Source organism: Myotis nattereri (assembly GCF_964212035.1).
Source record: "Myotis nattereri genome assembly, chromosome: 2".
In the NCBI taxonomy this organism is placed as follows: Eukaryota; Metazoa; Chordata; class Mammalia; order Chiroptera; family Vespertilionidae; genus Myotis; species Myotis nattereri.
Window position 1 is genome coordinate 161,155,953 of NC_138076.1, and position 7,905 is coordinate 161,163,857.

The 7,905-nt window shown below is 43.0% G+C and overlaps 1 pseudogene across 1 annotated transcript; it reads left to right on the top strand.

Moving 5' to 3' along the window:
* Positions 1–1,667: 1,667 nt before the first annotated feature.
* LOC308513093 (olfactory receptor 6C2-like) lies at positions 1,668–2,553 on the top strand (annotated as a pseudogene). Its single transcript has one exon. The product of its transcript is annotated as an olfactory receptor 6C2-like (transcript).
* The last annotated feature ends 5,352 nt before the right edge of the window (positions 2,554–7,905 follow it).

Consider the following 7,905-nt stretch of genomic DNA (forward strand, 5'->3'; position numbering starts at 1 on the left):
GGAGTTGATAATACCTCACAAAGACAAAAAAGAACTTCATTTTCTTAGTCTTAAGGGGTCTGTACTTTATAGATATTTGTGGGGTTATATTAAAAAAGAATGAAAACCATTTAGAAAACAAACTAATTTGTCTTATGAGAAGATCCCTTTTTAAAAAATATATTTTATTGATTTTTCACAGAGAGGAAGGGAGAGGGATAGAGAGTCAGAAACATCGATGAGAGAGAAACATCGATCAGCTGCCTCCTGCACATCCCCTACTGGGGATGTGCCCGCAACCAAGGTACATGCACTTGACCGGAATCGAACCTGGGACCTTTCAGTCCGCAGGCCGACGCTCTATCCACTGAGCCAAACCAGTCACAGCGAGAAGATCCCTTTTTAAGAGAATTCACTAATGTGAAAGAACTTGAAAACTTAGAACAGTATATTCCAATAATGATATAGTGGGAGCCATGCTTGTAATGTTAAATTTTCTAGTAGTACCCTATAAAAGGTAAAAAACATATGTGATCTTAATTTTAATAATGCATTTTAGTTAACTTCATATATTCAATACATTAACATTTAAAAATGTATCCAGAATAAATTTTAAGTGGTATATTTTATGTAATCGTTTGCTAAGTCCTTAAATCTGATGTGTGTTTCACAGTTATAGCATATCTCAGTTTGAATTAACCACATCTCAAGTTGTCAATAGCCATATATGACTAGTAGCTACTCTTTTGAACAGTTGAGGCCTAAAACATTGAATAAAGATAGCAAATAGTTGAATAGAGTAATGTAACTAATTCTGTTATTTCAAGAACAACCATCTCCATTGACTCCCTCCACCCCACTGCCCATTCCCGTCCCCTCCCCAGGCTAGAACAACTATTACATATTGCTATTGCTCAGACTTTGAGTTAGAGAGAGAGGAAGGGAAAGGGAGAGAGAGAAGGAGAAAAACATCGATGTGAGAGAAAAATATCAATCGGCTGCCTTTCCTAACCTGGGATCGAACCTGCAACCTGGGTATGTGCCCTGACTGGAATTGAACCACAACCTTTTGGTGTACAGGATGACACTCCAACCAACTGAGCCACACTGGTCATAGCAAGAGGGGTTAACTTTTTTTTTAAAAAAATATTTTATTGATTTTTTACAGAGAGGAAGTGAGAGGGATAGAGAATTAGAAACATCAATCAGCTGCCTCCTGCACACCCCCTACTGGGGATGTGCCCCCAACCAAGGTACATGCCCTTGACCGGAATCGAACCTGGTACCCTTCAGTCCACAGGCTGACACTCTATCCACTGAGCCAAACCGGTTAGGGCAAGAGGGGTTAACTCTTGACCTATATAGGAGAAATCCCAACCAAAGTGAACTTGAGAAAAAACTGAATTGGAAATAGTGCTGTGAATTCAGAGATCCTGAAATATTTAAAACAATTTCAGTAGCAGTCATTTTCAAGAGAAACTTCACATAAGCTCAGCTTTCCTGTGGTACATTTCAGTGGTGTTGAGGAAATTACCTCATCAAAACCTGATTATCAAGTTACAGAAGGAAATGAATGTGATTGAGTTTGCTTTGTATTGATAAACTGTCTAATTCTGTCATATTTTGATATTGCTCCTCAGATCCAACTTCTTTGACTTTTAGCGAAGACCGGCAATAGTACGAAGTCAGTGATGCGAAATCATTCAGCAATAACAATGTTCATCATACTGGGTTTGACAAATGACCCACAACTAGAGATTTTAGTTTTCATCTTTCTGTTTATCACATATATGTTAAGTGTAATTGGGAATCTGACCATAATTTCTCGCATCTTGGTGGATTCTCATTTAAAAACAGCTATGTATTCTTCAAAATTTCTCTTTCTTAGAAATCTCATTCACAACTGCCTGTGTCCCCACATACTTGTATAGCATATCCAGTGGGGACAAAACCATCACCATCAAAGCCTGCTTCAGCCAAATATTTTTCATTGTCCTCTTTGGTTCTACAGAATTTTTTCTCTTGGCTGTGATGTCCTATAACCGCTATGTGGCCATCTGCAAACCCCTGCATTATGCGACCATCATGAACAGCAGAGTCTGCAGAAATCTCATTCTGTGTTGTTGGGTGTCTGGCTTATTGATTATCCTTCCGCCCTTTGGACTGAGCCTCCGTCTGGAATTCTGTGATTTTGTTATTGATCATTTTTATTGTGATGCTTCTCCAATACTGAAGAATTCATGTTCAGATACGTGGTTCATAGAGCAGCTTGTGATACTCTGTGCTGTGTTGACCTTCATAATGACCCTTATGTGCGTAATTCTGTCCTACATATACATCATTAGGATGATTCTAAGATTGCCCTCTGCCCAGCAAAAGAAAAAAGCCTTTTCTACCTGTTCTTCCCACATGATTGTGGTTTCCATCACATATGGCAGCTGCATTTTTATGTATATCAAACCTTCAGCTAAGGATGAAGTGGCCATTAATAAGGCAGTTTCTCTGCTTACTACATCTGTTGCTCCTTTGTTGAACCCTTTCATTTATACCCTGAGAAATAAACAAGTAAAGTAGTCTTTCCATGACACTCTCAAAAGACTTGCATTTCTTTTAAAGAAATAGTAAATTCTCATAGTGAGAATTTAATTTAAAACAAAAATAAGTTATCAACATATGGATGGAAATTGAGCCATGGGAGCTGTGCAGTCTCATAAGGTTAAGGAGCAATAAAGAGAGTTAAGAAGAAAATAAAGAAAAAAATTGTGAGGCACCCAGCATCAGGCACCCCTCAAGCATGTCTGACTGCCCGTTTAGGATTGGGCCTAAATGGACAGTCGGACATCCCTCTCACAATCCAGCACTGCTGGTTCCCAAACGCTCGCCTGATTGCTCCTAACTGCTTCTGCCTGCCAGCCTGATTATCCCCTAACCACTCCCCTGCAAGCCTGATCGATGCCTAACTGCTCCCCTGCCGGCCCAATTGCCCCTAACTGCCCTCCCCTGCAGGCCTGGCTGCCCCTAACTGCCCTCCCTGCAGGCCTGGTCACCCCCAACTGCCCTCCTCTGCCAGCCCGGTCACCCCTAACTGCCCTCCCCTACAGGCCTGATCACCAACAACCTCCCTCCCCTGCTGGCCATCTTGTGGTGGCCATCTTGTGTCCACATGGGGGTGGCCATCTTTGACCACATGGGGGTGGCCATCTTGTGTGTTGGAGTGACGGTCAATTTGCATATTACCACTTTGTTATATAGGATACTAAAGTCCCGGTGCACAAAATTTGTGCATGGGGGGTGTCCCTCAGCCCAGCCTGCACACTCTCCAAATTTGGACCCCTCAGGGGATGTCAGACATCACTCTCACAATCCGGGACTGCTGGCTCCTAACCACTCGGCCTCCCTGCCTGCTTGATTGCCCCTATCCACTCTGCCTGCCAGCCTGATAGCCCGTAACTGCTCCCCTACTGGCCTGATTGACACATAACTGCTCCCCTGCTGGCATGATCGTCCCAAACTGTCCTCCCCTGCTGGTCCGATTGCCCCCAAGTGCCTTCCCCTGTGGGGCTGAGGGGACTGGGGGACTGAGGCTGGATGAGGCTGGATGCTGCAGGGACTGGGTGAGGCAGGGATGAGGGGACTGGGGGACTCTGGATGGATGAGGTGAGACTGAGGGGACTGGAGGACTCTGGTTGGATGAGGCGTGCAGTGCCTGCCGCCCCCCGGCGGGGCTGAGGGGACTGGGCACCACCATGTCGTGGCTGTGGGTGCCGCCATCTTCTGAGGGCATGATGGTAAATTAGCATATTCCCTCTTTATTAGATAGGATTAGAGGCCTGGTGTATGAAAATTCATGCACTGGGAGGGGGGGGCTCCCTTAGCCCGGCCTGAACCCCTCTCACAGTCTGGGAGCCCTCAGCGGATGTCCTACTGATGGCTTATTCGCAGTTTGGCCTCCCTCTGCAGAGGTGACTGGGCCGATCAGGGGAAGGCGCCGCCCCTATCACCCTGCTGCTGCGGCCACTTCCGGCTGCCCTCAGCCTTCACGCCTCTGCAGCTTTGTCCAGAAGGACGTCTGGTCTATCCAGTGTAGCATTTACCCTTTCATTAGTATAGATATACATTGAGTGGCCAGATTATTATGACCGGCCAGATTATTATGACCACCCCATCAGTACGATGAAGTGAATTAGTTATGCAAATAATAATAATAATAATAATAATAAAACCTTGTTAGTATTTGCTTAGGAAGTTTTCAATATTTAGTATTTTTGTAAGTGTCAATGAAGTACTGATGGGTTGGTCATAATAATCTAGTCAATCATAATAATCTGGCCAGTCATAATAATCTGGCCACTCAGTGTATACTTCCATACTATTTTCCATCATGGCTGCACCAATTTACATTTCCACCAACTGTTTACCAGAGTTCCCACATCTTCACCAACTTGGTTCTAACTTTCCTGGTATCATTTTCATCTGTTTTATTTTTATTTCATTTGTTATGCTTTTTACCTAGTATTTTTTACCTAGTTATTTTTATAATGTTTTGTTATTCATTTTATCAGTATTATTCTAATATCTTTGAGGAAATTATATTTATTTTATATTCTTGCTGTTTCTTCTGTAAGTCTTTCTTTAGATCATATGTGGTCTGGTGTGTTACCTTGTCTCCCTCCACCCCTATCCACCCACCCCCATAGATATTTTTCAGATGGGTGCTTATTTTGGTTTCTGAACTCATGACCTCTGTATATCTTTAGCTATACTGTCTAGTACTGTGTATGGACAGAAGCTTAAGCCCTATTTTGTGATGTTCTGAATGAATTTAAAGAAATGAAAAAGATGATCCTCAGCCCAGAGAGCTCAAGTCATTATAGTACCACTCTTATCTTACTTGCCTTCTTAAAACATTCTCTTTTTATCTTTTGAATTTCATTTTATTGTAAGAAGCAGCATTGGGACAAGACTAACTGTTTAGATTTATAACCCATAAGTCCACAGCCTCTGAGGACTTAGGGAGAGAGAATAGAAAAATGATGCCCCAAGAGTAGCAGAGCAGCCACTGTTTTTATCTCCTCACTCTAGCACTGCTTGGATATTGTCCTCAGAATACTAGGCAGGTTAAACTGTTTCTTTTGATTCTTGTCCACAGTAATAATAGGAGGAATAAAACCCACCAACTTATGCATTTAAGCATTGAACATTCCAATAGCTCAGCTCCAGAATCAGTAATTTTATTCCTTTGCTTATCTATAACTTGTATTATGTTCCAAGTATGTATTAACATAAGCCAGCTTCAATGAATAGTTTCATAAAAGCATGACATATTTTTCTTGGGTAAGCTTGTTTAGAAGGAGATATGCTCCTTCTCAAATTAATTTCTAAATTCTTATATTGTAAAGGCTGGGTGAAGCCCTGCATAGTGTCCTTAAAATTTGGCTTACACCAAATAATTTTCTTTCTTACCTCAGCATACTCAGAGATATCCAGGGCACGAATCTGTGCACTGGGCCTCTAGTATGCATATAAGATCTTTGGTTAATCTCTTCCCACCCTTTCCCCTCCCCCTTCCCTCTTAGATTCATCAGTCTGTTCCATGTTTCCATGCCTGTGTGTTGAGCATCTGCCCCCTGGTGGTCAGTGTGCATCATAGATACCAGTTAAATGGTCGAACAGTCGGATGGGCACTTAGGCTTTTATACATATACTAGAGGCCTGGTGCACAAAAATTTGTGCACTCGGGGGCGTCCCTCAGCCCGGCCTGTGCCCTCTCGCAGTCTGGGACCCCTCGGGGGATGACCACCTGCTGGCTTAGGCCCTCTCCCTGGGGGATTGGGCTTAAGGTGGTAGTCAGACATCATTCTGGCAGCCCGAGAGCCCTCGGGGGATGTCCACTTGCCAGTGGGGAGCAGGCCTAAGCTACAGTTGAACATCCTTAGCACTGCTGAGGAGGCGGGAGAGGCTCCCACCACCACCGCTGTACTGGCAGCCATCAGCCTGGCTTGTGGCTGAGCAGAGCTCCCCCTGTGGGAGCACACTGACCACCAGGGGGCAGCTCCTGCTTTGAACATCTGCCCCCTGGTGGTGAGTGTGTGTCATAGTGACCAGTCATTCCCAGTCATTCTGCTGTTAGGTTCAATTTGCATATTTTCCTTTTATTATATAGGAATGCCTGGCCAGCCTGGGTGAGGGGCTGATGGCTGCTTGCAGGCTGACCACAGCCCCTTCAGGGTGGGGGTCCCCCCTGGGGTGCCTGGCCAACCTGGTGAGGGGCTGATGGCTGTTTGCAGGCTGGCCACACCCCCTTCAGGGTGGGGGTCCTGCTGGGGTGCCTGGCCAGTCTGAGTGTGGGGCTGAGGGCCATTTTCAGGCTGGCTAAGCCCCCCAGAAGGGACCCTCACCCCATGAGGGTGTGTCCAGTCTGGGTGAGGGGCTGATGGCTGTTTGCAAGCTGGCCACAGCCCCCAGCCACCCAAGCTCCCAGTAGAGGCTGGCTGTAAGCAGGTATCTGGGATTTATTTGTCTTCTATAATTAAAACTTTGTTGCCATGAGTGGAGGCCACAGCCTGCTCAGGGCAGGTGGGAAGCTTGGCTTCCTCCATCGCCCGGGCAACCAAGCCTCCTGCTTGCTCCAGCTCCATGGCTTCCGGCCGCCATCTTGGTTAGGTTAATTTGCATAGCTGCTCTGATTGGCTTGTGGGCGTGGCTTGAGATGTAGCAAAGGTACGGTCAATTAGCATCTTTGTCTTTTATTAGTGTAGATAGATGTGCAAGTACTCAGCTTTTCAAAATGTTCCTGGTTCCATTGAAATTGAGCCCCTTACACCACCTATTCAAATTTAAGTTGCTATACTGATCCATGTATGGAGTTCTTGTTAGGATAGTCTATTCCTAGTTGGTTGCTAAGACTCATAATTTGGAACATTCTAGATATAAAACTGTATTGATATTATACATTTTTTTTCACTTTATGAAACAGGCATCCATGGCGTATGTTAAAAACAAAAGCAAAAACTTGGGGAAAAGTTAAAAGAATGGAGCCATGTCACAGAATTTGTCCTTTCTAATATTTAACAAAAGGAGGCCAAAAGATAAAAATAAAATCACAATTAACAAAAAATTAACACAAACTACCAAAAAGAGAGAGTGGGAGATATCAGCTATTAACTTAAAAAGATATCAGCTAAGAAAAGCAACAATATATCCTTTTAGGGTCTGTGAAAGTCTTCTAACCTTGCCTCTAGAAACCTCTTTTAATCATAACTTCTAGAAAAATAAATATCAGTTGACAAAAATCTTGATTATTTTTGCCTCATCTGGAGAAAAATGGAGTGAATGTACATCCTTTAAGAAACTCTTCCTTTATGGAAAGATGGAAGTTGTAATGGCTGCAGTTGGAAAATAAGAGAAAAAGGGGAGGATAATGAAAATTATTGACACTTAGAAGCATAGTCTTCATGGCTCTATGATGAAGAGCAATATCAATGCTAGATTTCCTTCAAGACATTGCTGATAATATAACTTCCTTTCTTAAAACTTCTCTTGACTCACCAAAGTTCAAGTAACTCTATAGTTAGTAATTGAATACCTTCATGATTTGGCTTCTCCTTTTCACTCAAAATTCATATCTTCCAATTCTCCTAAATAAGTAATATGCTTTTCTTCTTATATGTCAAGTCATTTCTGGAAAACAGTTAATTTCTCCAATTTTTTTTCTACAAATTTTCACTCATCCTTCTCTAGTAACACTTACCATGTTATTTTATTTTAAAAATAAACCCATTACATAAATTAACAGTTCATAGACCTTTCTATCTCACTATACTATAGATTCCTTGAAATTAGGAGAGATGCCTTTCATATTTCCTTCAAGGGCCAGTTCAGCACTTAAAATATGGTCCACTCAATACATTAAAGTATATCCTTTTT